This window comes from Taeniopygia guttata, chromosome 13 (genome assembly GCF_048771995.1).
Source record: "Taeniopygia guttata chromosome 13, bTaeGut7.mat, whole genome shotgun sequence".
In the NCBI taxonomy this organism is placed as follows: domain Eukaryota; kingdom Metazoa; phylum Chordata; class Aves; order Passeriformes; family Estrildidae; genus Taeniopygia; species Taeniopygia guttata.
Window position 1 is genome coordinate 12,298,811 of NC_133038.1, and position 14,410 is coordinate 12,313,220.

Genomic DNA, 14,410 nt, shown 5'->3' on the forward strand with positions numbered 1-14,410 from the left:
CGAGCAAGGAACTGCAGCAGGATTTCCCTTATTATGGGTGGTTTTTAGATAAAAACAAGAGGAGGGATGCCTGTAGGCATGAGACAGATCCACGCTCAGCTGTAGGAGTTCCTTTCTTCTAAACAAGGATTGTAGTAACACTTTCTCAGTACACAGTAGTGGTAGTGACAGCTTCAGAACACAAGTAGAGGTTTACCAGACATTTTGGAGCAGGCTGTTCTCATTTTTTCCAAGTCTGTCTGTGGGTGACTTCTTTCTCAGTATTTAGATTGTCCTGAATCTCATTTTGAGGAGCTGTGGGATGATACCAAGCTCTTTAAAAAGAGGAGAGGAAAAGGTTTGGATTTCACTCTGGATCTTAGTTATCTAAAAATCTCTATGTGCTTTGATTCTCTGTTAGTAAATTAATATCATTAATTTTTTTCTGCATCTGAGGTGTTGTGAGAGCACAGAGAGTAAAAGCTTGTAAGGTGCTAAAGTACTGGGGGCTGTAGGAGGCTGTAGGTTGATGTATATTCTGGAAGAAATACTTAAAGGAACCTGGGATAACCCAGCTCCATTCATCTCAGGAAGGAAAAGACTGAAAAACTGTAATACAAAGCTGTAAATAACAGAATTGCAATAGTCATATTATTTTTTCCTCTGGGCTCTCTATATACTGGTACCATTGTTTGCTTATACAAGGCAGCTTTTGTCTTGCTGTCTAGTTTGATGGTATCTACTTCAGTAAACTTCATAATCTACTCACTGAGCTAAGTATATGGTGAAGAGACAAAAAAACAGGTCACATGGAGTCAGCATCTATTTTATAGACCTCTAAGAAATATGGGAGAAAACACACATGAAGAAAAGAAAAGGCAGATTAGAGCAAATCTAGAATAAAATGTCCTGAGATGATGCAATCCATCTATGAATTCATACATAACCTGAAATAGTGCTTCAGGTTATGTTATTTATGAATGGTCTTGTGCTAATTTTCCAGAATGAAAAGGTAAATTTAGAATTTTTTCACCCAGATGGATAATCAGAAACTCATTGTGCATTACTGCAACTTAGGAGGAGAAAATACCAATAGAACTGGGTGCCCTGAAGACTTAAATCCAAATCAGCTTATGTGTGAATTACATAAACACAAATCAGCTAGCAGGAATGATGTTTTCCATGAACCCAATTGCAATCTTGTTCAGCTGCCAACACCTCCAGGTTCTACAGCCCCAACCTTCATCTTTTCAAGGGCTGTCTGTGATTTCTTCCACCCTCACTCCTGCCGGGTACCCCAACTTCCTTTTACCTCAGCTATCTGAGACAGGGAAGATTTTTGCTTTGCTCAGCCAGGAGAGGAGAGGGAAGGATCTCTTTTAATTTATCATCTTGAATGTGAGCTCACTATTTTTGCACCAGTGTGTAAACTCTCCTGCAGGCAATCTGTTATAACTCTCACTCTTTACTCTTCTTCTGTACAAAATTAACCATTCTGTAGTTTGCTATGATATTAACCTCTTGACCTTTAATTACGTTCATGAAATTTATTCATATCAGAGGAGTTTTGGAGAATGGAAATTTGAATGCCTGTCATGCTACAGGAGTATGAGACACCTTTGCACATTAACAGCTAAAAGAATGGCTACTCTGCTCTTCCCATGTCCTGTACAGTTGGATAGAAGTAAAACCAATCTGGGCAAACATTCCAGGAATCTATTTAGCTGTTATTTCCTTTTTTCTGAACATAGAGATTTCCAAGCCAGAGAGAGTAATGCTATTATCTATAGTGGTATTTTAACATTCTGACTAGAATGCTGCATTTTGGGAAGAGGGGAAGGAACAGGCTAGAGTTCAGCAGTTTCCATGGTAAATAAGCACAGTACTTGATTTTAAAATAGTGTGTGTATCAGGAATATGGAGAAGTATGGAGAGAGGAATAGTTTTTACTAATTTTATTGACTGTATTGCTAATCAAAAGCTAGAGTGGACTGTGGAGCAGAAAGTGAGAGAAAGTGATATGGTGAAAACTATTCCTTGGGAGAATTTTAGAGAAAAGCCAGTGATATTTTAACATAAAATTTGTTCTTTGGCCTTCAGAACATGGTATGGTATAGAATTCTGCAGAGGGAAGGACGAAGAATCATTTTAAATTTGCCCTTTTGCAATATACCAAGCTGCCTTTCAATATAGATTCAATATAGAATTTCTCTTAGCTACTATTATATAAAGATTTGCAAAGACAAATGAGACAGGAAACTAAAGGATTGAAAAGAAAGCCAAGGTAGGTTACTTATTGAAATCATATTGGAGAGAAGAATAAGAGGCAAGTGGTCAAAGAAGGAAGCTTTCCAACTTCTGTAGTGCTATCACAAACTTATTACTCTGCAGAGATAATAGAGTAATCTCATTTTCCTCTGGGATGTTTTCTGGTATTCAGTTTAGAATAGTTCTGTGATAAATTCCACTTCTGCTTAAGGTTTTGTTCATGAGAAAAGGACAGAGTCACAGAGTAATTCAAGGAAGGTTGCTGCAAGTTTGCATCTGTATAGGTGAAGCTGTCTTCCAGCGGGAACGTTTTCTGAACAGCATTTGTTCCCATAGAATGAACTTCCATGAAATCTTTTAAGAAATTATATTCATGTGCCTCCTTCAGTGGGGAAGTTCAGTGTCTAATGGTAACTGACATTAATATTGGGAGTGGAAACTGCTTCATGCATCCCTTCACAGAGATGGATGAGAGGAACCATCAGGCATTTTTCCCCAGCTGGCCAAGCCTTAATTTCTTTAACTGTTATTGCCATCCAAGCTGAGGTCAGGTCAGGTGTTTTGTGGTATGAAATAGTGATTTATCAGTAGCCAGCAAAAAGCTCACTTAACATAGTCATGCAGCAAATGTCAGCAGAGTATTATTTCATTGTTATAAATCTTCTGTAAGTTACTCCAGCATGTGAAATTCAGAAAGGAGAAAATATCAAAATCCAAACTCCCTTTTTTAATGTCAACTTACAAATAAAATTTTTTTTTAAATTTATTTTTATCTCTTAAAAAGTTGTTGGAATATATGTTTTTCCCTGAATTTTCAAGCATAGAATTATATGTGACTTTTTAACTGTGATCAAATCTGCTGAACATCTGTTAACAGTTAAACTAGCTAAGATATGTGAGAAACTTCAAGAAAAGCAACAGCAAACCAAACACAGAAATACCTCCTTTTTCTCCCATAACATAGGAGCTAGTTTTTTATGCCTTCTCTATGCCTTTACATGCCAGCATATACTCATCAAAATTGGATAAATAAAATGCTATTGTGCCTATAATGAGATGTTTTCATGTCAGAAACCACAGTTGTCATACTTCCTTCTTAGGCTTGCTTTACTGGGACTCTCCAAGATGACATCAAAAGCTTTTTAAACAGAGAATTAAAAAAGGTGTCATCATATAGAATTTTTCTTTTTCCGAGGACAAATGTGTAAGAAAAGAATGGAAAATAATCCATTTTCTTTCAGAGGGTATGTTCTATAATTTAAAATAACATGCACAAGTTCAAACAATATTTTACTGTTTCTCTTGCTGTGGTAAAATCAGAAGTTTTGGCATTGTTACCTCAAAAACAAAGGTAAATCACTGACAATATTAATAGCTTGTCTGCTTTTACATGGATGTTCATCATTGGTATGCATACATGCACATCTCAAAAGTAAAACGCCCATGTGGAAGTAGTGTAGTATTAGGACATCAGTATGGCTTATTCTGTGCACTACATAGTGTGTGATGCCATAAATAAACAGTTTAAAGGATTTTTAAAATTGTTACTGGCAAGCATTTAAAGGCTGGTTACTAAAGGAGATAGATTCTAGAAAGTTCTAGTTTACTGTGTGGCTTGTTCTTCTGACCTAGAATTAGGATAAAAGAGTTCTACAGTCAGTTCAATGTAAGTGGTTTCCTTCAATTTTTCTGTTTAAAAATAATGAAGTGCTCACTAGGCTTAGACATGTCACAGGGTAATACCTCACTACAATGAATTATAAAACGTAGTAATTCAAAGTGAGCTGTAATTACTGTGTTCTGCAGTAGGATTAGCACTCACAGTGTGATATAAAATAGATTTATCTATACATACAGCATGTCTGCAAAGTGCTTGCCAAGGTAGGTTTTTAACCTTGTTCAGAAGTATGGGAAGTCACAACTGGTTGAGGCCCTTTTAAGACAGAGACGTTCCTTTGGCTGAGTATTATCATGCTTTGGGTTTTTTTCTTCTTTTTAAATTCTCATAGGGAGTGCTTTAGATTATTCCCTTCTTTGGAAACTCAGTAGTTAAGGAGTTATTTCTTGGGGACAGACTGCAGAAGCCTCTGAATGTCTGTGGGTCCTGGTAAAGTCACAGACCTCCAGTCGGTTCAGATCACTGCTCTGAGGTCTCTGTGTATGAATAGAACAATTATGCACCATAAGATTAATAACCTCAGTTTTATGGGTCCTCTACTGATTCTGACATGCAGCTAGGATTTAGTCATGGTTTTGCTGATGGCAAGATGTACTTTGCATTCTTGATTCCACCACGTTTACTTTCTGCCCCTCAAGGGACCTCTCCTTGGTTAGTGAAAGTCCCAGTGGAGTTGGGAGCTTTATTGGGGGTCTCTGCACGTTAGAGTTCCATTCCCACAGCTGCACCTTCCCTGACAGGCTTCATGGGACAGCTGCCTTCTGAATATTTATTCTTCTTTCTTTATGTATGCCTTTTAAAAAATATTATTCAAATACTAAGAGAGTCCTCAATTTGTGCCAGTTCTCTTTTGTTTGCTGAAAGGCTCCATGAGTTTATTCTCATTTCTTCCTCCATTACCCATTACCTCCAAACAAGAAGAAATTGCACTCAATGTTTTCTCTATACCTACCATTATTCAATTGTAATGAATATACCACCAACCCAAACCACACATTTTTGAACTGGGATGATAGGAAAACCAGAAATATCCTTTTCTCTTTCTCTTCCTTGCTCCTGAATCAAGAGGAAATAGCAAGGTGCATCTAGCAATATGGATTGGGGAAAAAAGTCTACAAAAATCTCTCTGAAATGAAGAAAAAAAGATTTAACTTTTTATTTATTGTCAAAGGTACTTTAGGAAAGTTTGACGACCCTTTTACAATTCATATTGTAGAAAATTCCTTGATCAATAATTTACAAACAACTGTTACTGTAGGAGTTCGCATTTATGCAGGCTTTTAACCTTACGCTTCAATAAATTCATCTTGATTTTGTGGCAATGAACTAAAATCAAAGATAAAAGATCAGTCGCGTTTACTGTAGAACTGAAAGTTTCTGTATTAGGAGCAGTGTCTGGACTTGACTGGACCACCTCCAGAAGGGGATCTCTTCTGAAATAAGATGAAAAGTCAGACTACTTGCTCTTTCATGTGTCAAAGGGGGGTAAAATTCTAGTGAACTGTGCAGTAACTGTCTATTCCCTACTGTGTACCAAGATTAAAATATCATTTTGACTGTGATCGTTACCAATCTGAAACTTCAATAGCTGTTCCTCAGAACTGAAGATGCATTCATCTCTCATACCACACAACATCCATCTCTTTTCCTGTGCTGCTTTTAAAAAGATCACTTGCGAAACCTGGTGGGAGAAAAGTGTATATTGGTTTGGATAAAATTGTATTTTACATGTCTCTAAATAACATTTGCTATAAATTCAGATTTGTGGAGGAAAAAAATTACAGATTTTTAATGGAGAAGCATTTTTGCAGCATCTATTAATGCTTAATGTAATACAGGAAGAGAAAGGAGTAATAGTTAAGGAGATGGAGGTAATCCACAAATTATGCTGTTCAGATTTAGTAGGTTTAATTTAAAACTATCGACAAAAGAGTGTTTTCCCTCTATAAACAGTACTGGGCTGGATTTCAACATAGTCAGGTATTCACACTCAGAGTAAAAAGGAGGTTGGTCACTGCTGCTTGGTAGCACATTGGATAACTTAATACACTAATTAGTTGTGTCAAAGGAAGTGTGCAGCACAGGTGCAAAGCAAGGGAAAATCATCCTTTCTTAAAAATTACATTTTCCAATCGTTTCATTTAATGGGGAGCATAAACATTGTTTAGTGTATTTGTCTAAATAAATTAATTTTCTGAGTTGCCTTCTCCGGTTTTAGAGAGGCATCTGCACAATTAAAAATAGAAGAGGAAATAGGGTCATTATTATGATATCCAACAAAGGGTATCCCACCAATACCTGAGCTGAACTGCCCTGATCAGGGCTGCTGGGGTTAATCAGCAGGCATTGTAAACCAATGCCATCTTTAGTGTTTGCAATTTCTGTTTAGAGGATAACATCATTCCATACAAATTAAATATGTCTGGTTTTTTATTCACACTATTTTTTTTAAATGTCACTGAAATTATCTCAGAGGAGCAGATCTGACAGGTCAATCACTGCAGATGGTAAGTGCTTTGTTAATTATACAGAATAGAAACAATTGTAGAATGTCTTGCCTCAGGAGGAATTTCTCTCTTGCTCTGTTTGAGAGTAGATTTCCTCTACTGAATTAATTTTGTGTTTTTGTGCAGATAACAATCTCTCTGCTGCTTTGTAGGAATAACTCCTTGCTCCTTGTTCAAATATGCAACTGTAAATAAACAGTGGATATTGCAGATAAACAATGCTCCTCTTTTTAAATAATGCAATATGTGTAATTAGGACAGCTCAATTACAACTGTATACAGCTCTCAGTGTAACAATTAGTTTTTTTGGTAAAATGTAATTTGTTCCAATGTAAATGTTTTCCCTTAATTCAGAAGATTCCCTTGAGTTGTTACAACAATAAGCCTATTTCTACAAATATATGCAATTGCACTGTACGTTCCAATACACAAATCAAAGAGGACAGCTACATTATAATAAGCTATGAGAATTATAAAGTCAGAGCAAAATGATATCGATCCTATTTTCTGAGAGGAAAATATGCCCAAATATCCTCTTTCCATTTCTATTTTAATCCCGGAGATGTCAAATGCTTTTTCCAGTTTGATTTGAATTTACTTGAGAAGAATAGAAACATTTCCCTGTGTTACACTGCTGCTGTTACCCTGTCCTCCTGGTGATGATGTCTGACTACTTTCTAGTTTATTGTTTATTCTAGTTTTCTGTTTATTCCTGGAGATAAAGAAGTGCTATTATTGTCATTTCGCAGAGGAGTAACTGAGTCTCATAGAGCAAGAGAAATCTGCTTTGGAGTTCATCAGAAGTGTGTTGGGAAGCAGGATTTTAAATCCAGCCCTGTTTTCTTTCTACCAGCATCCCCTGTGTGATCAGAGCAGGAGGGCAGCAAAGTGCCTTTGCAGTTCTTGCTCACATTACAGCCAGAGCTCCATCCAGCTCCACACAATCCCTCCTTCTGCTCACCAGTTCACATTCATTTGCATCACGTTGCTCTTTTAAAATCTGTATTTCCACTCAGCAGAAAAAAACCAAAACATTTGGAGAATCGGTTTGTCTATCACTCACCACATCAGGAAGTCAAATTTTTAATATCTCCCAGTTTTGCATTTGCCAGTAACTTTCTGTGGCTAAAGTTAAAACAAGGGTGGAGGGTTTGTGGCAATAAGCACAATATGCTACCAGTGCATAAATAAGCAATTTTAGGTCAGCTGAATTAGTACTCCTGAAAGTGTCTGGGAATTATAAGAGACAGAATGAATGTAATTACTCAGTACAGATGGATGGGAGTATTCAACATGTTCTATGAAAAGTGAATTGTCTGAATTTGATTTTAGAATTGGCATTCCATCCTCTTTGTACCAAAGTTTGCAAAATTTTTAATTTTTTTTTTTTTGCCAGACCACCCTGTTGTAATTTTGCAGGCTGTAAATTATTTAATCTAAGCCTGGGCCTGCGTTTCCTGTTGTCAATACTGCAGAGCACTCAGTGAACAATTGCTAAAACCCCACATGACAGTAGTAATATGCAATGATTATAGGGCAAGGGGCTGTGGTAAGCATTGTCTGCTCTGGTTAAATCATTGCTAATGAAACATCACAGCTGATTAAACTGGCAATGAGAGCAGTTCCCTATAAACAGGCTCCATTTTCTCCTTGGATCTTCACCTCTCTTTCTTAAAAAGCAAGAATTAAGCAAGACAAACAGAAATGCTCTTTTAATTATAAATCACTCTAGAAATCACATTTTATGATTAGTGGCATGTTCTAGAAAGAATTTGTCTTAATTATATGCATGTCACTACATTTCTTTCCCTGCATTCTAATAAGATAAAGAGTATGAAGAAAGCACAGGGGAAAAAGTACAACAGTCTCTGTTAGTGCAGTGAAAATGAATTGATATTTACATTCATCCTGTAACCAGACTTGGGCCTCTTCTTGAATAACAGTAATGGTGATCAAAGCAGAGAAGATCTTTGAGCTCTGTGCTTTCAAACTGCTCACTAATCACTATAATTCAGCAGAAAATAGGAACAAAACTGCCCAACAAACACCACAATCATTGCACTCTGAATAAAAAGGGCTCTCACCAAATAAAGCCAAAGCAAGGTAAAGATTGCTCGATTACACAGTATGTCAAAGTTAAATACAGGTCTAAATCTATTAAAAAATGTAGAAGAGTCAGTCCTCAAGCTAGAAATGGGTAGAGAGGCTGCTTTGTTAAATGAATAACGCTGCCCAGAGCCTGCTGTGGCATCACCACCAGTGACAGCAGTGTCTGTTTCTGCACAGGCCTGTTTCAGCCTTGACACTGCTAACTGTGGCACTGAGGTGGTTGATTTAATTAAATGCCACTCCAAAGAAGACCCCTGTGCCTACAGCACGTGAACCTGGAGGAGCTTCTGGTTCCTCCTCCTCAGCAGTTTGGTATTTTTCTGTTTATGCATGGAAATGAAACTGCTTTCAGACACGAAGCTGAACGGTAGCCAGGTGCTTTATAACTGTGTTAGCCTGAAGCTCTCATGAGAAATATTTTTTCCTGGAAAATAAATTATAACACGGCTAAGTGGTGCCTGACAAAGCTAAACAGGAGCCATGCTGCTCTATTGCAAATTCATCTGCAGCCTCTCGGTAGAAAGACAAATAAAAGCACTTCATCAAAATCAGTCAGGGAAGCACAGGAATATTCATAAGAGACCACTAAACTCTAAATACCAATCAATTTCACAAACATTTTTGTCAAACTTGCAAGTCCCCTCAAGCACTATCATCTAGAGCTGCCAGAGGATGCTGCATGAAGTGGTGTGGGAGCAGAGCAGGTGAGCAATGGCTGAGAGCCCCTCTCTGACCCTGAACTGGTGCTTGTGCTTGTGACCAGCACGGGCCAGGATTATTGAAGTCATTAGGTGGGGCTGGGCCAACATTACGGCTTTGAAACCAGGCCTAAGGGCTCAGAAACCTTATGGTCCATTTGAGAATTGGGCTCACCATTTCTTTTCACATTTCTTTTTTTTTCAGTGACCTGGGCATGTCCCAGGGGCCAGCAGGCATTTTTGTTGCAAACATCATAAGTGCAGACAGCAGCCTTTAGACTGCCCTTGAATTCAAAGTCAATGAAATATATAATATTGAGGGATTTCTGTTGAGGAGTTTACACTGAGACTTTTTCCTGTACAAAGAGATCCCAAAATTGTTTTACAGCCAATGGGACATTAAATGTTATGGCAGTGTTAAGTCCCACTCACTGCTGCCTTTGTCCTCACCATTCTTCCCTGTCAAATGCAGAAGTAGTTCTGAGAGAAGAAAAATTAAAATGTAACCTCCTCACCCATTTCTCTAAGCTGTGGTTATGTCTTCACTGTTTTAATGTTCACATTTGTCAAGTCAGAGATGTATTTTAAAGTTTTGTTTCAAGTGTCAGGTCCTGTAAACACAGCATAATGGACAGAGAACAAAATAGCTTCTGTCCTGCATCCCTCACCCACTTTGTGTCTGTCTGTGCCAGATTCAATCACTGGTTTCCCTTGAATAGAAAGAAAAGGGAACTCATCAAATGGGCTATGAAGCAGAGTACAGTCCAAAACAAGTACATGGTGATTAGGTCTGACTTGACTCTGAATTATTTTAAAAATAATCCAGCACCTTGTGGGCTGTGTTCCACCTCCCCACAATACCCTACTGAATTTCCTTTTACTCTCAAGCCTTTTTCTCTGGGAGTCATTCCTTTACCTCCAGGTTTTTGCTTTTTTTAAACAGTCTCTACTACCTTTTTTACATCTCATTACTTAGATATTTCTTCATGTCATGGTTTTTTTACATTTCCCATCCAAAAGAGGACCTTTTTTAGCTCCCCCCAGTTCCCCTGTTTTCTGGAATTGTGGATCAGCCCAAGCTCAACATTTGCCTTCTAGGACAAATCTCGACTCTAGGCTTCTTGGAACAAATCTCATTTTATTTTTGGATACAGTTTTCTCAGAAAAAAAAAACAAACAAACAACAAAATCAAAAAACAAACAAGATCAAGTCAACAGAGGTTTCCAGCTATTATCTGCTGAATTCTGAGTCTTCAGTCTCAAGGCTGTGTGCATTGTTCTTTGAATATCATGTAGAGCACATTTTGTAAGAGGCTTGTGGTTTCTGTGTGTGTGTCAGCTGAATCATGAAAAGGTGAGGGAAGCAGGAGAGGAGAAGGTTGTCTTAAGCATTGAAATACTCACCTGCAGTGCTCTGTAGCCCACAATTACTGTATACACTTTTAAACGCTGGGCATGAGGAGAGATGTCTCTTATTCATTTATGTACGTGCTTTGAAAAGAAAGGCAATACAAAAGCAGTCACTACTGCAAAATAAGAGTACTTCTGTTTTGCTAGGCTTAAAAAAGAGAAAATTCTTGGATCAATGTTCTGCTATTGTATAACCAACAATGCATCATGATTCTGTATTGTTTTCTATAAAAATTCTCCATTGCAGTTGACCATAAAATTACAGGAAAAGATGCCTACATTTTCTGTCCCTTCTAAATGATAAAAACCAATAGGTAACCTCATCTTAGAAACAAAGCCTTAGCAGATGGAATAGAAGGTTTGATGATAAGCTCTAATGACTTTAGTCCTTTGACTCCTACTTCAGGTGAGGGTGGCGAGTCATCTGAGGCTGAATTCTCAGCAGTGAAGAAGCAGAGGAAAACAAATCAGTAGTCTTCCTGCAGAGCAGTGGTCTAATCACATCTGACACCAATTAGCATCCTTGCTGATGGTCCCTATTAGGACATAGTTGAAGTCTGAATTACATGTCTCAACAGTGCAGTGGTCATTTAGCTGAGCAAAATTGAAATGGGTGTAAAGCCAAGGACAAAAAAAACCCCATCTACAAGAACATCAGCTTAAAACCTGTCCCTGAAATGGGCCTGTCCTGTTTTCTGTCACCATACTTTCAGCTGAAACACCACTTCAGCTCCCTCCACTGTTAGCAGTGAGCAATTTTCAGATGTGAAGTGTCAATCCACATCGTTCAGAAGTGAACTCAGCATCGAAGGTGCTTGCCAGGCTTAGTCATTGCAAAAGCAAGAACGTTAAAATTCTCACTAAACATTTCCACCTTGCTTTTGCTGGTTGAATAAGCTACCAGAAATGTCCTTGCAGAAAAGAGGCATGATTTAAAACATGTGTTTAACTGGCAAACCCATGTATTAAATTCCCAAAAATTTCACAGATACTGTGGAAGTATCAGGACTTATGATGAAGTGGGGTAAGGGAGAAGAAGTTACTGATTATATTTTCTCCATCTAAAAATGTTTTGCTGTGTATTTTCAGTTTCCTGGAATTCACCAGGCAAAACCTGTTATGTTAACAAAGATCTATTGGACCTTTTTCAAGTTTAGCTGAAAAAACCCAAGAATTTCTTGGCCTGTTTTACCTTCTCAGGTCTTAAAACATATCTATGCACTGAAATTGTGTCAAGAGACACATATTGCTTAATTACAGAGAAGCATTTTGACAAAAAATGCATTTCCCATGCCTTCTTCAGTTCTTAATTGTTCCTGCCAATTCTCCACTACCATCTGTCATCAATTCCCATTTTTCTCTTCAGCTGAAATATGAGTGTAATACTGATTCCAAAATATCATAATAGAGTCTGTGTCCCCTTTGTACTGCATTTTCCTGCAGATAACTGCAGAGGATTGGAAATCTTGTTAAAGATTGCCAGTAGGTTTGTCAGTCTTCAGAGTCAAGAAGAAAAGCTCATCTGCTAGAATGACTCATGACAACCTCATCTTTGATCACTGGGACAGTTTTGAAATTATGTATGTCCCCTTCAGTTCCAGGGCATTTTCAGATCTCCTGTTTTTCAGTTGGATTTTGAGGCTCAAATAATGTTTTTCCTGGCTCAGGCATCATCAAATGTGGGAGAAGGTCATTCTTCTCTTTATCTCAATTTTCTCCTAATGAGGGTATTTCCTTAGTGGTTTTTGGTCCCTTGATTTTTTTAAACAATGAGCCAGAAACAGATGCTGGTGAGTAATGAGCTTAAAATTCAGGATACATTCTGTAGAAAGACAAATTATATAGTTAATATAAGTTCATCTGTCCTTATTAGGAGTGTTTTTCCCCATCTTCTTACTTGACATGAAACCTGTAATTTTTTTGCTATATGGATTGACTTGGGGGTAAGTAGGAGCCTCACTTGTACCTTGGCTCTCTGGGGGGACACATCAGGCACGAGTGCACCTGGATCTCTTGGCCTGTCTCAGCCGATCAGAGATAACTAAATGAAAATGTCAGCTTAAAAGAAATGAGTGACACATAGAAAACACAGCCCAGGTACATCTGGGACATGATTTTGAAATGTAGCCAATCAGAAATGACGGAAGTTTGCTCTTGCTTGCTGACTGCAGACAGTCTTTGGGGAAATAAGTCACATCTAGTCTTTCAATTAGCAGGACAAACTGTGCAGATGTCACACTGAACAAATTCAGCCACATTTCAGAAGAGGTCAGTAGGATAAAAGATATCAGTGCTTTAACAGAATGCCCAAGGAATTTTCTTGCAGGTGTGGTGGCACCAAAGGAGCGAGTTCTCCCTGGAATCACCAAGATGGCATTTCCAGGGAAAGCTGTGCTCACTGGGAGCTGAATCTCTGCAGGAATTCATGCCCTGCACCGGGACTGAAGCAGGGCAAACCGTGCAGGTTGAAGCTTTTCCATCCCCAGAACCTCCAAACCCTGGACAAAGTGGAAATGGGCAGCTCAGCCAGGGGCCTTTTCCCATCTCAGGCTTCAGCTCCGGTGCCGGGGTGATGTGTGGATTTTCCTGCTAACCAGCGTGCCCAGACTGTGCTGGTTTTTGGGCAAATTGTGGTTGCTGCTAAGATAGATTTGAAGTGAAACTGATGCATAGAAATGAAATTATTGATATCTTATTTTTCTGAGTGTAGCACTGTGAACATTTGCTGTAAATTATATTTGTTACAGACCCAGAATCTTTTGGCAGTGACTCTGAGTTTGGATGGACTGGCTAAACAACTTGTCAAACAAACGGGTTTCAGTTCACATTTTGCAAATTATTTTGATTATACAGTGTAGTTTGCATGATTAACGAGTTGCAGAGTTTTATTATTTCTGTTATCTGACTGTAGTTATTTATTCATGGAAATAAGTAACTCATTCCATCAATATTATTAGATTTGAATGTAGTATATAATATTATTATCCTGTTTTCTAGACAGAGCTGTAGATTTCTACTTGTAAAGGTACCATATTGTATTTAATGATTCAGCCAAATTATTCCTTACAAGTGCTGTTGAAAATTTAGTTGCTAATCAATGCTAACTTGGATAAAATGCAAATTTTGGAACAAATATACATGTACATATGTGCTCACAGACCCCTTCCTGTCCCTAGATTTGAATGTGATTAGTAAATCAAGCTGCTGACATATCATTATTATCAAAAAAATTAGTTTCCATATAATGAAGCAGCAGCAAGTCACCGATAAACCTGGCTTTTATTTTCATCTTCTCTGAAGTTTGCAATGAAATAGCAAAGATCTGATAAAACTATAGAAACTCATTATATATATTGCAATAATATGGCTGAAAAATATTTTATGTAAACTGAAGGCATCAAAATAAAAAAAAAAAATATTCCAAATATGCTGCAGCAAATATGTGTGTTAAGTGAAGAAAAATTCCTGGATTTTAGTATTGTTAAAAATGAGATAAATAAGTTTCTTTTCTAAAAATCCTTCTAAGAATTTTTCTACCTGTCATTTATAATATGTGTCATTCTATTTGAGTGATTCTTTGGGCTGCAGCAAATGAGTCTGCCTGCCAAATCTTACTTGAAACAGCAGCAGAAATGCTTTCCCTGCTCCTGACCCATCTGATCTTTGCAGAGGTCACTGCCTGCATATCACAAAGGCAAAATGGGCCATGCATTTATCCTTCAGATGCTGAGGTTCATAGCCCAGCGAAGCTCAGGGTCTGT

At 37.8% G+C, this 14,410-nt stretch overlaps 1 long non-coding RNA gene across 1 annotated transcript in view; it reads left to right on the top strand.

Annotated features, from left to right (window-relative positions):
* The window catches only part of LOC140685020 (uncharacterized), a 542,812-nt gene that overhangs the window by 22,896 nt on the left and 505,506 nt on the right, over positions 1–14,410 (top strand). The window lies entirely within an intron of this gene.